Source organism: Schistocerca nitens, chromosome 1 (genome assembly GCF_023898315.1).
Source record: "Schistocerca nitens isolate TAMUIC-IGC-003100 chromosome 1, iqSchNite1.1, whole genome shotgun sequence".
In the NCBI taxonomy this organism is placed as follows: domain Eukaryota; kingdom Metazoa; phylum Arthropoda; class Insecta; order Orthoptera; family Acrididae; genus Schistocerca; species Schistocerca nitens.
Window position 1 is genome coordinate 268863269 of NC_064614.1, and position 15360 is coordinate 268878628.

The following is a 15360-nucleotide window of genomic DNA, read 5'->3' on the forward strand; positions in this document are numbered from 1 at the left end:
TCAACTGACAGAAATACGCTGCTTGATATCTTAAAAAAACTGGGACTCGATACTAAAACAACTGAAATAATTAAAGCAACTTTGGGCAAATACAAAATCTAAAGTAAAATTTAGGAGAGAGCTCTCAAAATCGCTTGACATGAAGTCAGGCGTCCTACAGAAAAATGCTTTGTCACCTCTGCTTTTCAGTTGTGTGTTAGGGAAGGTAGTTCGAGAATGGAAAAAGGCCATCAATACTAAAGGGATTCAACTAGGAAGAAATCCAAACAACATCACTGTCGAATGTTTGGCCTTTGCAGATGACACGGCATTGATTACAGATTCGCTAGATAATGCCCAAGAACAAATAAGAGAACTGCAAAAACAAGCAGCCAAAGTATGACTACAAATATCCTTTGAAAAAACAAAGTTCGTGACAAACCTTTGTGATGCTCCTCAAAATATCGTAGCTGACAACAATACAATACACAAAACAGATTCCTTTAAATATCCAGGAGAGTGGATTACATACAATGCAAAAGAAAAGACATCTATAGAGACTAGAGTGCACAAAATGGAAAGAGTGTTTCGATTGTAACAAAAAATCCTTGTCCTGAAACACGAAATTAAGATACTACCAAACAGTGGCCAGACCTGAAGCTCTGTATGCGCCAGAAACACTTAAACTAACAGGAAATGTAGATCTTGAGAAACTAGACAATGTCGAAAATACTGGGAGCTAAAAGAAACGATAATGCTGAATACAGGTTAAGACCAAACAGAGCGCTATACTTGAAAACTGAAAAATTAACTTATGTAATGAGGAAGAGAAGACTACAGTTTTTTGGACATATATTCAGAATGGGATAACAACAGACTAACCAAGGGGATATTCACATTACTCAATAGCTACAAATCCAAGCCCGCATGGTTCATAGAGACTGAAAAGGACATGGAAAACGCTGGAATTACAATAGACACAATAGAAAACAGAACACATTTTAGAAAGGCAGTTCAAAAGGTAGCAGTTCAGGAGAGAAAGAAAACAACTAGATGAAAGTGGACTCAAGAAGAAAGGGAACAACACTCTAAAAGGATGAAGGATATTTGGAAACTAAGGATATCTAATACAATGAAGAGCAGCCAAAGTTGATTGATCGTACCCTCCAAATGGGTTATTCGAAAGAAGAAGAAGGAGACTAATAAAATTACAGCGCGCTCGGAGGCCACGTTCTGAATGGCCACCTGTAGTAAAGTTGGTGCAAAGAGCTCTACCTTAGTTGTTGGGGAACGTACCCTTGGCTTTTCGTGAGAGGATGTGGATACATGACGGTGCACCGTCTCACTTCAGTGTGGATGTCCGCAACCATCTCAATGCTGTATTTACTGGCCGGTGGATTGGAAGGCGAGGTCCTATTCCTATTATTTCCTATGGGAATATGTAAAGTCACTGTGTATGAGACACCAGTCGATGTGGAGACTGTATTAGTGGTCAGAATCGTAGCTGCCTGTGGTGTGATTTGAAACAAACCAGGGATATTTGTCAGTATGCGTCAGAATCTTGTTCCCGACATCATGCTGCATTGAAGCTGATGGCCGCCAGTTTCAGCACATTTTGTAGCACACAGTACAAATGGTACGTTCATTGGATCAGTTATGGTATTGGCAGTTAATTGCAACAAATTTAAACAAAAAAGTACACAGTAATGTGATTTTATTCTTATCATCTCCTTAAGCTGGCTTCTCCGACCCTAGGTTCCCTTCCTCAAACTGTTGGAGCATCCTCTTTGTCCTGTAAATTTTTGTAGGCTCTTACGGAGACATCCTGTAGCCTTCGGTCACTGTGTGGCCATCTTCAGTGCAGTACATGTAAGTTAAAAAAATTTGAAATACACTACTGGCCATTAAAATTGCTACACCACGAATATGACGTGCTACAGACGCGAAATTTAACCGACAGGAAGAAGATGCTGTGAAATGCAAATGATTAACATTTCAAATCATTCACACAACGTTGGCGTCGGTGGCGACACCTACAACGTGCTCACATGAGGAAAGTTTCCAACCGATTTCTCATACACAAACAGCAGTTGACAGGCGTTGCCTGGTGAAACGTTGTTGTGATGCCTCGTGTAAGAAGGAGAAATGCGTAACATCGCGTTTCCGACTTTGATAAGGGTCGGATTGTAGCCTATCGCGATTGCGGTTTATCGTATCGCGGAATTACTGCTCGCGTTGGTCGAGATCGAATGACTGTTAGCAGAATATGGAATCGGTGGGTTCAGGAGGGTAATACGGAACGCCACGCTGGATCCCAGCGGCCACGTATCGCTAGCAGTTGAGATGACAGGCATCTTATCCGCATGGCTGTAACGGATAGTGCAGCCACGTCTCGATCTCTGAGTCTACAGATAGGGACGTTTGTAAGACAACAACCATCTGCACGAACAGTTCGACGACGTTTGCAGCAGCATGGACTATCAGCTCGGAGACCATGGCTGCGGTTACCCTTGACGCTGCATCACAGACAGGAGCGCCTGCGATGGTGTACTCAACGACGAACCTGGATGCACGAATGGCAAAAGTCATTTTTTCCGATTAATCCAGGTTCTGTTTACAGTATAATGATGGTCGCATCCGTGTTTGGCGACATCGCGGTGAACGCACATTGGAAGCGTGTATTCGTCATCGCCATACTGGCGTATCACCCGGCGTGATGGTATGGGGTTACACGTCTCGGTCACCTCTTGTTCGCATTGACGGCACTTTGAACAGTGGACGTTACATTTCAGATGTGTTACGACCCGTGGCTCTACCCTTCATTCGATCCCTGCGAAACCCTACATTTCAGCAGGATAATGCACGACCGCATGTTGCAGGTCCAGTACGGGCCTTTCTGGATACAGAAAATGTTTGACTGCTGCCCTGGCCAGCACATTCTCCAGATCTCTCACCAATTGAAAACGTCTGGTCAATGGTGGCCGAGCAACTGGCTCGTCACAATACGCCAGTCACTACTCTTGATCGTGTTGAAGCTGCATGGGCAGCTGTTTGTGTACACGCTCTGTTTGACTCAATGCCCAGGCGTATCAAGGCCGTTATTACGGCCAGAGGTGGTCGTTCTGGGGACTGATATCTCAGGATCTATGCACCCAGATTGCGTGAAAATGTAATGACTTGTCAGTTCTAGTATAATATAATTGTCCAATGAATACCCGCTTATCATCTACATTTCTTCTTGGTGTAGCAATTTTAATGGCCAGTAGTGTACTTGTATATGCACGCAGTCCCAACTGGACTGTTCATATCAGAAGCTGAGTTCAAACTGAGGCCACCGTGTGTTTTTAATGGTCTAACATACATTTACTGCACTGAAGATGGCCACACAGTGACCTAAATCTAGACATGCAATAAACATAATTTGTGACTGATGTACGCTTTACTAATTTAAATGAGTACAGTGCCTGGGCGCAACTGTTTCCCTGTGGAATCAGACCTGATCCTCGAAGATGTTGTAGGCAGGGTGGAGAGGAGGGAGCGTTCGTGTCGACAGCTGAGCTGAGCGTCAGTATTTACGGAGCCGCGGATGCCATTATTGGGCGAGAGGGCGGCGTGTCGTGTGGCGCGCAGGGTGCACGGCGCGCCACGGCAGCGGCCATCGATCGCAGGGGAGGGCGGCAGCGGTGTCGGAGCCAGTGTAGCGTCAGCCAGCGTAGCGTCCGCGTCGCAGGTGCGTGGAGCGCGCGCCAGCCACCGCGCCGCCACTGTACTCTTTACGGCTGTCGTCGCCCGGGCTGCGCCGAGACCGGCCGCCGGCTGTTTTCGAAACACACCCGTCCGCACTCACAAGGTAACACTGTTTACTGCCTGCCTACAACGCTGCCGCTACTACTGCAGCTGCTGCTGCTGCTAGCCTCATGATTCCTTTTCTACTCACTGCCTTCCACAACTTGAAAAGTAACGTCTCTGATGCCTTCCAGTACTCCAAAGTCTTTCAACTCTAGAGATATTGAAACCTTCTGTCAGCAAGACGCTTCATCTTCCTCCTGCCTGATTTCTGTTTCTTTCTTTTTCATTAATTTTGTGACAGTTTTGATGCAACTTGTCAGGAATTCCTCTCCTGCGCCAACCTCTCAATGACAGACAACAACGCTCTCAGTCGAAGAGTAGAAATGGAAATACTCTAACTGCCAAATCTGACATTTATCGGTCATGGACTGTGCGGCTGATCCCGGCGGAGGTTCGAGTCCTCCCTCGGGCATGGGTGTGTGTGTTTGTCCTTGGGATAATTTAGGTTAAGTAGTGTGTAAGCTTAGGGACTGATGACCTTAGCAGTTAAGTCCCATAAGATTTCACACACATTTCAACATTTAGACATTTATCAGAACAGTCCCCAGTCTTCTGACTGGTTTCATGCGGCCCTCGACGAATTCCTCCGCCTGCTCAACATTATTTGTTTGGATGTTGGATGTCAAAATTACGAACAACTTCAGTTGGAAAGACCACATAGATAATATTGTGGGGAAGGCGAGCCAAAGGTTGCGTTTCATTGGCAGGACACTTAGAAGATGCAACAAGTTCACTAAAGAGACAGCTTACACTACACTCGTTCGTCCTCTGTTAGAATCTTGCTGCGCGGTGTGGGATCCTTACCAGGTGGGATTGACGGAGGACATCGAAAGGGTGCAAAAAAGGGCAGCTCGTTTTGTATTATCACGTAATAGGGGAGAGAGTGTGGCAGATATGATACGCGAGTTGGGATGGAAGTAATTAAAGCAAAGACGTTTTTCGTCGCGGCGAGATCTATTTACGAAATTTCAGTCACCAACTTTCTCTTCCGAATGCGAAAATATTTTGTTGAGCCCAACCTACACAGGTAGGAATGATCATCAAAATAAAATAAAAGAAATCAGAGCTCGATCAGAAAGGTTTAGGTGTTCGTTTTTCCCGCGCGCTGTTCGGGAGTGGAATGGTAGGGAGATAGTATGATTGTGGTTCGATGAACCCTCTGCCAAGCACTTAAATGTGAATTGCAGAGTAATCATGTAGATTTAGATGTAGATGTTACAAGCTGTGACCTCCCCTACAGTTTTTCCCCTCTACAGCTCCCTGTAGTAACATGCAGGTTATTCCCTGTTGTCGTACACATCTCCTGTCATCAAGTCCCGTGTTTTTGTCAGCGTTTGAATCCTACCTCGGGCATGGATGTGTGTGATGTCCTTAGGTTAGTTAGTTTTAAGTAGTTCTACGTTCTAGGGGACTGATGACCTCAGATGTTAAATCCCATAGTGCTCAGAGCCCTTTTTGTTCAGCGTTTTCCACAGGTTCCTTTCCTCACCGATTTAAAAGAGAATCTCCTCATTCCTTACCTTATCAGCCCATCAAATTTTCACCATTCTTCTGCAGCACCACATATCAGACGCTTCTGTTCTCCTCTGTTTCGGCTTTCCTGCTGTCCATGATTCACAGCTCCAAACGTTCGTTCTCAGAAATTTCTTCTTCAAATTAAGGTCTATGTTTGATACTGCTAAATTTCTCTTGGCCAGGAATGCCCTCTTTGGCTGCGTTAGTCTGATTTTTGTATCTATCTACATCTACATCCATACTCCGCAAGTCACCTGACGGTGTGTGGCGGAGGGTACCTTGAGTACCTCTATCGGCTCTCCCTTCTATTCCAGTCTCGCATTGTTCGTGGAAAGAAGGATTGTCGGTATGCCTCTGTGTGGGCTCTAATCTCTCTGATTTTATCCTCATGGTCTCTTCGCGAGATATACGTAGAAGGGAGCAATGTACTGCTTGACGCTTCGGTGAAGGTATGTTCTCGAAACTTCAACAAAAGCCCATACCGAGCTACTGAGCATCTCTCCTGCAGAGTCTTCCACTGGAGTTTGTCTATCATCTCCGTAACGCTTTCGCGATTACTAAATGAGCCTGTAACGAAGCGCGCTGCTCTGCGTTGGATCTCCTCTATCTCTTCTATCAACCCTATCTGGTACGGATCCCACACTGCTGAGCAGTATTCAAGCAGTGGGCGGACAAGCGTAATGTAACCTACTTCCTTTGTTTTCGGATTGCATTTCCTTAGGATTCTTCCAATGAATCTCAGTCTGGCATTTGCTTTACCGACGATCAACTTTATATGATCATTTCATTTTAAATCACTCCTAATGCGTACTCCCAGATAATTTATGGAATTAACTGCTTCCAGTTGCTGACCTGCTATATTGTAGCTAAATGATAAAGGATCTTTCTTTCTGTGTATTCGCAGCACATTACACTTGTCTACATTGAGATTCAATTGCCATTCCCTGCACCATGCGTCAATTCGTTGCTTAGTCCTCCATAGGTCACTTTGCTTCCACGGCAGCAGAATTCCTTCACTTCGTCTACTTCCTGATCACCAACTTTGATGTTGAGCTTCACGCTCCTCTCATTTTTGCAACTTCTCACTACTTGTGACTTTTTTTCTTGTGTATTCTCAGCCCATAATTGGTACTCATTAGACAGTTCGTGCCATTCAACAGATCGAAAAATGTTCAAATGTGTGTGGATTCCTAAGGGACAAAACTGCTAAGGTATCAGTCCCTAGACTTACACACTACTTAAACTTACACTAACTCATGCTGAGAACAACACATACACCCATGCCCGAGGGAGGACTCAAACCTCCGGCGAGGGAGCCGCGCAATCCGTGACATGGCGCCTCAAACCGCGCGGCCATTCGCGCGACTTCAACAGATCCTGTAGCTCTTCTTCACCTCCACTCATGATTGCAATGTCATCAGTGAATCTTGTCATTCATTTTCTTTCACTCTGGATTTTAATCCCCCTTTTTGAATCTTTATTTTATTTCCGCCATTTCTTCCTCAATTGCAGACTGGCCGGTAGGGGTGAAAGACTGCATCCTGGTCTTACACCATTACTAATCCAAGTACTTCGTTCTTGGCCTTCCAGCCTTGTTGTTCCCTCTTGGTTCTTGTACATACTGTATATTTCCTCTCTTACTCCAATTTTTCTCAGAATTTCGAACATCTTGCACTATTTTACATTGCCGAACACTTTCCAAGATGCTACTCCAGACGGGTGTAAAAATAAATGTGCGCAACGGAAAATAATAAACGCTAAAATGAAGATGTGGCTCCGTCTGACTACCCCCTGAAGCACATCTTAGAATCTCTTAATGGACTTTAACATATAAATTACAACCTAAACATAAATGAATGATTAAGGCAACTTATAGTACTAAATGATAAATGTTGTTCCTGCTTATATATCTACTGTAGGTTTTGAAAAACCTTTATATTACAATGTTTACATTTCCTAAGTAATTTTATTAATCAATTGCCCAACTCTACCCCTTATTATGGCTGCGCGGTCTAATATCAGTAACGCGAAATGACTGACATCATCTACGTACCAAACACTAGAAGACACTACTTTCGAAGATGATCTACGGTGGTGTGGAACCTCTGTGGAAATAAAATGACGTGATCACAGCTGTTTAGCTTTTATAGCCCTAATAAGCCGAAGCAATTTGCGATATCACCGCATGTATTGCGTCCGCTGCGTCGAAGTGATGGTTCTCGTACTCGTCTGCGATGATGGAAGAACTCCAACCACAAATAAACTCCTTCAAACACTAGGACGGCAGAAGGCGGTCCTCTGACTAATATACTCTAATACCCACAAGGGCGGAGTTCAGATAACGCCTCAACGTAAATATAGGCAGAGGAAGTGCTCTTAATTACTGAACGCTGCGTACTCAACGACGACTTCCAACCCGGAGGCGAAGTCCAGAATCGTATAGGTTCTCAACAGTACAGTACCTAACTGTTGTAACTATAAACTCTCCTGACAGCAAAGACAGCAAGTCCATCTGTACCAATAAAGCTGATATCGAGCGACCTTCACACACGGACGTCCACAATGGAAGACCTCGTCTCTCCACCGCTGGTCTCCCAGCAAGGCTCGGCTCCCCACCATCGTAATTCCGAAAACGAATCATATTCCCGAAACCACGGGATATTCTCCCTCTCTACAGATTCTTCCGAACGACGACCAATCATATTTTAGTGTTTTGTCGTCCAGCGCGGAAAGTTTGCGAGGAAAAACCTATACTCGTACAATGGTACGCTTCTGAGTAAAAATCCTTGGAAATAACCCAGCCTGCGTGGTTTCCGAGGTGCCACTTCTTCGTTCCTCTCGCCTGCGTCCAAATTTGCAGAGTTCGGAAGTATTATCCGGTTATCCTTCCGGCCCTACTACAACAGCGGCCTATTGTGCTCCAGAGCTCAGGTGCCACGACGTCCGTCTAGCTACTTCCTGTGTTTAAGCAGGACCAACACCTGTGTGAGCCATCCACCCAGAGCTTCAGTTCTGCCTGCCGTTTCATCTCCACTGGCGTTCCAACTTCTACTAGTATAGGCAATCATTCATTACGCCGTTTTTATAATAAAGACACTCCGCTACTTTTCATGAAATAAGCGTTAACAGTTATTTACAAGGCGTACGTGACAATATTCATATATACGATGTACAACCTATCAAATGATATCTAATTGTGGTTGTAGTTCACGGCAAGGTATGTGGATGAGTGCTTGTAAGGTGCGAAATTATAGCCACCTTACAACGTTTTCTAGATCACCATATCCAACGATCGTGTCTCGCTTTTTCTTCTGTTTGTAGAAAACAGATTTGCATCCAAACAGTTGAGAAGATATTCTTACACCATAGAATTACGCTCCTCACCGCATTACCGCAAAGAATAGTGAGACAAATTAGGAAATGGATACTTTATCAAGAACGTTCTAAGTGCCGCACCAGGAAACTGTCTGGTCCGTTCAAAGAAGAAAACAGCAACCACCCACTGTTAACAATGCTATTTGTTTACACAAATAGCGCCGTCAGTTGTTTCGAACAGACGACGGCTGTTCACATTTATGTTACATTAGTCGTCGTTTCCATTGATTGTTGATTCTTTTTTAACAACTAACGAAACAACAACAAATGTAATATGAACTTGTACAGCCTTCTGAGGGTGAACTTGACGGCGCTATTTTTGTAAATAAGCAGCATTACTAACAGTGGGTGGTTGCTGTTTTCTTCTTAGCACGAATCAACATGTATTTTGTACACAGCCTCGGTCTCAAAAATGTCGGTTTTCGTCAAAGCAGCAGCAAAAGAGTTTTTATTCTAATTGCCATTAATGCTGAGGCACTACCGTTTTATTTGTGATAAAGTAAGAACAGAAAGCAGCAGTAGTTTGTTACCTAGTAGAACTGCAGTTAATAAAATCTACTTCTCATATCTCTTACACTTTAGAGCTCCAGAGGGAAGCACAGTTTAGCACAAAGACCAATCACCATCTGCTAACAGATGTCTGAAACATTCTCTCCATGGTTCGGCATCTGGATCTAGAGCCATGCAACAGAGTATTGAGAACACAACAGCACTGGAGACGCGTTTTGTGAAAAAAATGGCACTTAGAAAGTTTACCATTTCTACCCTTCAATTGCCTCAAAATATATGACCATGCGCCGGCCGGCGTGGCCGTGCGGTTATAGGCGCTACAGTCTGGAACCGCGTGACCGCTACGGTCGCAGGTTCGAATCCTGCCTCGGGCATGGATGTGTGTGATGTCCTTAGGTTAGTTAGGTTTAAGTAGTTCTAAGTTCTAGGGGACTGATGACCACAGTAGTTAAGTCCCATAGTGCTCAGAGCCATTTGAACCATTTTTTATGACCATGCGAACATCTGCAACTGAGGAACGTATTAAGAGAATAAAAAAATCCACATCAGTTGCCAGTAATTCTATTTATTGCCTGACTTGTTTCGAAGCCTAAAGCTTCATCTTCAGGTGCCATCTACTGCGAGGAGGAGTTCCTAGCGTACATAACTATTGCGTTGACATGCCAAAAAAAAAGGTAAAGCCGTAATAAGTGGTGTACTCACTTCAACTGTTTGTTAAATATATTTCAATTTCTGCCTTCCCCTACAGTTCTTACCTTCTGCAACTCCCTTTAGTCATTCGGATGTTATTCCGTGACATCTTAACACATACCCTATCATCCTGTCCGTTCTTCTAGTCATTTTTCTCTGCACGCTCCTTTCCTAGCCGATCCGGTGCAGAACTCATTTCCTCTCAGTTCGCCTAGTTTTCAATCTCATTTCCATGACACCAAATCTCAAACGCTTTGATTCTTTTCTCTCCCGGTTTTCCCACAGTCCATCTTAACTACTGCGCCGCCTCGCATGTTTGGAAGAGCAGAACAAAGATATTGGAGGAGTGAACCTGTGAGATGAAAGTGGCGAGTGTATAATGACTTCAGATGAGGAGCTATGACCTCGAAAAAAAATTGCTTTGTGCTTCCGCATCGTTCATTTAGTCGGCAAAAAATTTTACTTTCACCGCAGATAGTTTCATTACACAATTAAATAAATTAGACCATTTCTACACATATTTAATTCCACCCCGCACGTCTACAATCTGTCTCGACGCACTCTCATAGTCATGCTCCAAAATGAAGGAAATTTATTTCGTTACGCCTTCCACAACTAAGAGAACTGTTTTCAGTCGCATAAAGCGTTAACTGTGCGCTTCACAGAGAGACAATTAAACTTTTTACTTCAAAACAATCTCTGCGAAAACAGATCAATGCAGCTTAAAGATATAGGAACTAACAGTCCAGTCTGCTGAGTCTCTTACTAGCATTTTTACACCTTGCTATGTAGCTTCCGCCGTTATACTAGTATTTTTCTCTTTTCGTGCTTTCGCACGACAGTTTCGCATACAAAGCTAATTCTGTCTACCCAACGTAACCGCGACAGAAAAGATAAAAACCGGAAAGAAAGAAAATATATTCATGCCGTTACAGAGTCCTCAAGGTCCGAGGCAAAGTTTATCTCCTTCTCCTGCGTGAAGCGATTTTTTTTTTAACGAAATTTCAGAACTACAAATTATGAACTCCTTTCGAGTCAGAGTTTTTCTTAATGACTCAGGAATTGATAACAAATGAAATAAGTTCCTGGTATGAGACCACGATCATAATATATTTCAGGAATAATAATGCTTACATCGATAAAGGATTTACTCAACTGCATTTCTTTATGTAATATGTTTCAGTTCATGTGGTTCAGAGACCAAAGAATACCAGAATTATTTCGTACGTAACGTTCCGAAGTACTAATTACCCAATCGCTATCCATTTTCAGGGTCTATTCCGTTTTAACTAAAAAGACGCAAGTACAAGGCGACAGGCAAATGTGCATTTGAATCACGTAGCGTCTACGTGGACGATCGTGGAAAAGACAAAAGATGGCTGACAAGAGCGCAGAGGGCAGCCTCCTTGCAGAATTTTGAAAATTTCTAAATGGGTCTGTCTTACATTTGGTTGCCTCACACCACGACTATACACTTGATTTGTTGCCGCAACATGAAGCTACCTGATTTGCTTCGTTCTTATTCATGTCCGCACGTTTTCGGCTTCCGAAAAAAATGAGCAGTGGCAACTGACTATTGTGTAGTTTACCGTAGTTTCAGCGGACACAGTTCCTCGTATATGCTTGTGCCGCTATTACTATTTTTGCCTCTGAAGGAAACAGCTCTTTCTTTACCGGAATTACACTGCTTTTCCTAAATCATCTGACACGAATATCCAGATTTTACTGTATAATCCTTCTCCGAAACGTCACCTACTGAAAGAGACGCTAAATGGTGTCTTCTTGTCTCTATGTACACACAGATATTTAACATACACATGATAAAGAGAGAGTCAGAGGCAAAAGCACATTAAACGCGTCCGTTCGCACATAATTCTGCCATCTGAGACAGCTGCAAATTCTGTCACGGATATGCTCAAAACAGTTATGCGGCCCGAAGAGAGACAATGAAATAAAGTTGTAAAAGAGAAGAACAAGAAATAAGAATCACAGAAAAGCTGTCTTAGATACGTGTTGATGCTACACGAGCGATGTTTATCATTCTTTCAGCTTACTGCTATATGGCTGTGACGAAGACTAGAATGAAATGCTGAAATAAGTTCAGTCTTTTTTATTTTAAAAAAACCAGTTCAGTTTGTGGTGAAAACTCTATATATTATTACAGTAGCGCATAATGAAGATTTACAGTACTTGAATCAAATCGACGAGGAATTCTGGGAAATACAAATTAAGCTAGCGATTTTTTGGATTATTCTATGATAACTTGCCGATAGATATTTTAGAGAATCTGTCCTTAAGAACACTTTTTTGTACAATTCTCTTCCAGCAATGTTTCAGCTGTGTCAGTTTTCCATCTCCCACCTGCTTATGTTGAAGCCCGTATATGTTACATCTGTTTCATAATGAATCATTGCAAAATCATCGTTACAAAAGTCCAGTCTCTTAAGCAGCATATCCACTCATGTCGCGACAACAAGTTCGGACCCTCCTGTATCTGATATGAAATAACTAATGAAAGACAGAAACGTGCTAATTACGATGCGGAAGACTGCGCTGATAGAGCTTCAAGACAGTATCCTGTCAGCTGACAACACCCCGATTCTGTTCGCTGGAACAAGTAAATTTCTACTTTCCATACAGTGCCATTTCTGAAGAAAAAATATAGTGTGACTCTCGCTGGACTCCTACATACTCCACTACCAGCCAGTGTTTCGTGGGGACCTTTCCAGGCTGTAAAGCGGTTGCTGCGGTGGTTCTGTGTCCGGTTGCTCTTCAAATTGGGTTCCCCCTTAATCTTCAGTCCCACCTCTCCAGCACCAGCAAGGCAGCACATAGAAGTAGTTCGCGAGTCTATATAGAGCCTTGCTGCCCACTTGTGGTATGAATGGTGTCTAAATTCTCGACAGGCTGGAAAATTGAATCACATATTGCATCTGTATTTCGATGACAAAATACAGATTGCGAGAAGTACACATATGGAAAAAATGTCAGCACGAACAAACAAACCTTAAAAGTAACCGTTCATGAGCTGGCAGAACAAGCCAGTTGGCTGGCATGCCACATCGAGTTTCTAGATGTAAACACCGACAAATGTTCCTTTTGCGTTAGGAGACGACAGTTCTTCGATTTATCGATCCTCTGCAGCAGCGTTACACAAATATAAGTTGCGTGTACAAAAGTCCTGTTACAAAGACTGGAAGACAATACACTTACTTGTAATTACCGATCCTTTCGCGACAGTTTCGTTGTATTAAAGATTCTCTGAGCACTTCATGCTTTAATTTCATGCACAATCAACGTGACAGTTGCACCGAGGATATCTAATTCTACAATACACTTGGGTGTTCTGTTAGATGAAATTTGACATTAGTACTGTTAACATATTTTCAGCTAAGATAATAAACGAAAGTATTGTATAAGTACTACTTAAGGTCAGACATAAAAGTCCTCTACTCAATCGTTTTGTGCTGTCTCAATAAACCTCTTACCAAGATATAACTGAACATTGTATTGGGCTTAAAATATGGTTTTTCTTAACATTTGTAATAGGTTTGTATGGCTGTAACATCTGAAACAAGAGATGGTGGAAGACAATTTGTAAATATTAGCTTTGTTTAATAGTCATCCTTTCGAACAATGAACCCAAAATACTTATTTTACAATAATCTCGTAACCATTCATTTATTGTATTTTGAAAACTCCCCCCCCCCCCCCCGTTAAGTAAATTGAAAATTTATTGTTAGGAGTTAGGTAAGCAAGTTCACTGACACATCTTGTGCTTTTCTACACGTCATACAAAAGAAGAAGAACGTAACGAAATAGAGAAAAAAGAATGAGACAGTCGAATAGTACGAAACTGAGAGGAAAGAAGTGTGGAGGGGGTGACGAGATGGTTCCTTTTGTCCATCGAAATCACGATCGACTCACACTGATTTCTGTTAAAGCGAAATTGTACCAATAAGGAAGAGAATTAAGTTTTCGTGTCATCCGTGTCTCTGTTTGACGTCTGCTGTTTTTGTTTTGCTGCCTGCATTCGTCAAAGTAAGTTACCATGAGAGGCACCCACTTGCCTTTCTCATACTGTGGCATCAAGCAGTCAGGCCTGCAAGATGGGTGGTTTGCCAAGCGAGTGGATTAGCAACATGAATTCTCGTATCTTACGATTTTGTTACAAATTATCCTCCTGCATGAATAATACGCAACGGAAACACGCATCTGACTATAGAACTCTGTCTGCACACTACGCACTGGCAATACCACACTTACTTTTTGTCTTTGATTTAACGGCTTTTATACAAATTCGGGACATTATGATAACATACAATTTAATGAAATAGGCCACTAATCTCTTTCTTTTCACTATTTGATTTATTCATTAGCACACAAATTCTACAACCTACGACAATATCATAAGAGAATTTCCATACTACGGTCTCGTAATCTATCTACCACAACTGTGCACTCCCTGGATCGGATGGTGGATCTTTTATTATACCTCACACTTCGCCTCTCACAATCATTCTCCAGAAACATTCCTCCAGATCGAGCGATGCAGAAGGAACAGGCATACCCACAAAATCTTCCGAAACTACCTTGCTACTCCCATGCAAAACACACATATTCAAATTACAAGACATACCCAATACAACAATCTGAAATAATACACAAAAACCGTTACAACTTCATCATTTTCCGCTTTCCCACTTCAATCAATATTTAACCCAGTTTCACTCGACACTGCCCCAATTTGTAATTCCAGTTTCCTACTGTGAACTCTGGAGATAAACGCTCGTCTTCCTGTGCAATGCAAGCCAAGTGGCGTTGCTGGAAAAAACGGCCGACTCACCTTGATTTTCTCTCAGAGTTTAAATTCAGCGTCACACGGAATGATATTTCTTAAATACTTCAATTTATGATACACACGCAATTCTTAAATATATCAGCTTATTGTACACACGCTATTAATTCTCAAATATTTCAGCTTATGGTACACACGATATTAATTCTTAAATATTTCAGCTTATTGTACCCACGCTAGTATCTCAACTTATAACTACACGTGGTCCCTTTGTGACCGTTGGTTTACTATAATCCCTTTAAAATTACCTGCCTCACTTTGTAATTTTCCCCACAAAAGATCCTAGGAAAGAGAAATGATTAGTTCTAACTACTCTTAAGTATTCCACATCCATACCATGCCTCCACGCTTTCATTACGGAGCACAACAAAAAACAGGTCTTCACAGCAGAAGGTTCAGCGCCAGAGTGCCGAGTCTGAAACATGGCCGTCTTTTCGTTCTCTCGCACCTCTCTCGAAGTGGGAGAAGCACCTTGCTACCTTATTGGTCGGCCACATTTCAAACGCTCAAAAGCTCTGGTAACTTCCATCTCTTTGGTCTCACCAAAGGTACCCAAAGGATCGACTCAAAGATGCTCATATCGA

At 42.6% G+C, this 15360-nt stretch overlaps 1 protein-coding gene across 1 annotated transcript in view; it reads left to right on the plus strand.

The window, feature by feature from the left end:
- The first annotated feature begins 3739 nt into the window (after positions 1 to 3739).
- LOC126235450 (uncharacterized) overlaps positions 3740 to 15360 on the plus strand; it is a 254567-nt gene continuing 242946 nt past the window's right edge. Inside the window, exon 1 of the mRNA XM_049944176.1 lies at positions 3740 to 3829. The gene's annotated coding sequence lies outside the window, so the exon portion shown is untranslated. The remainder of the gene's footprint in view (positions 3830 to 15360) is intronic.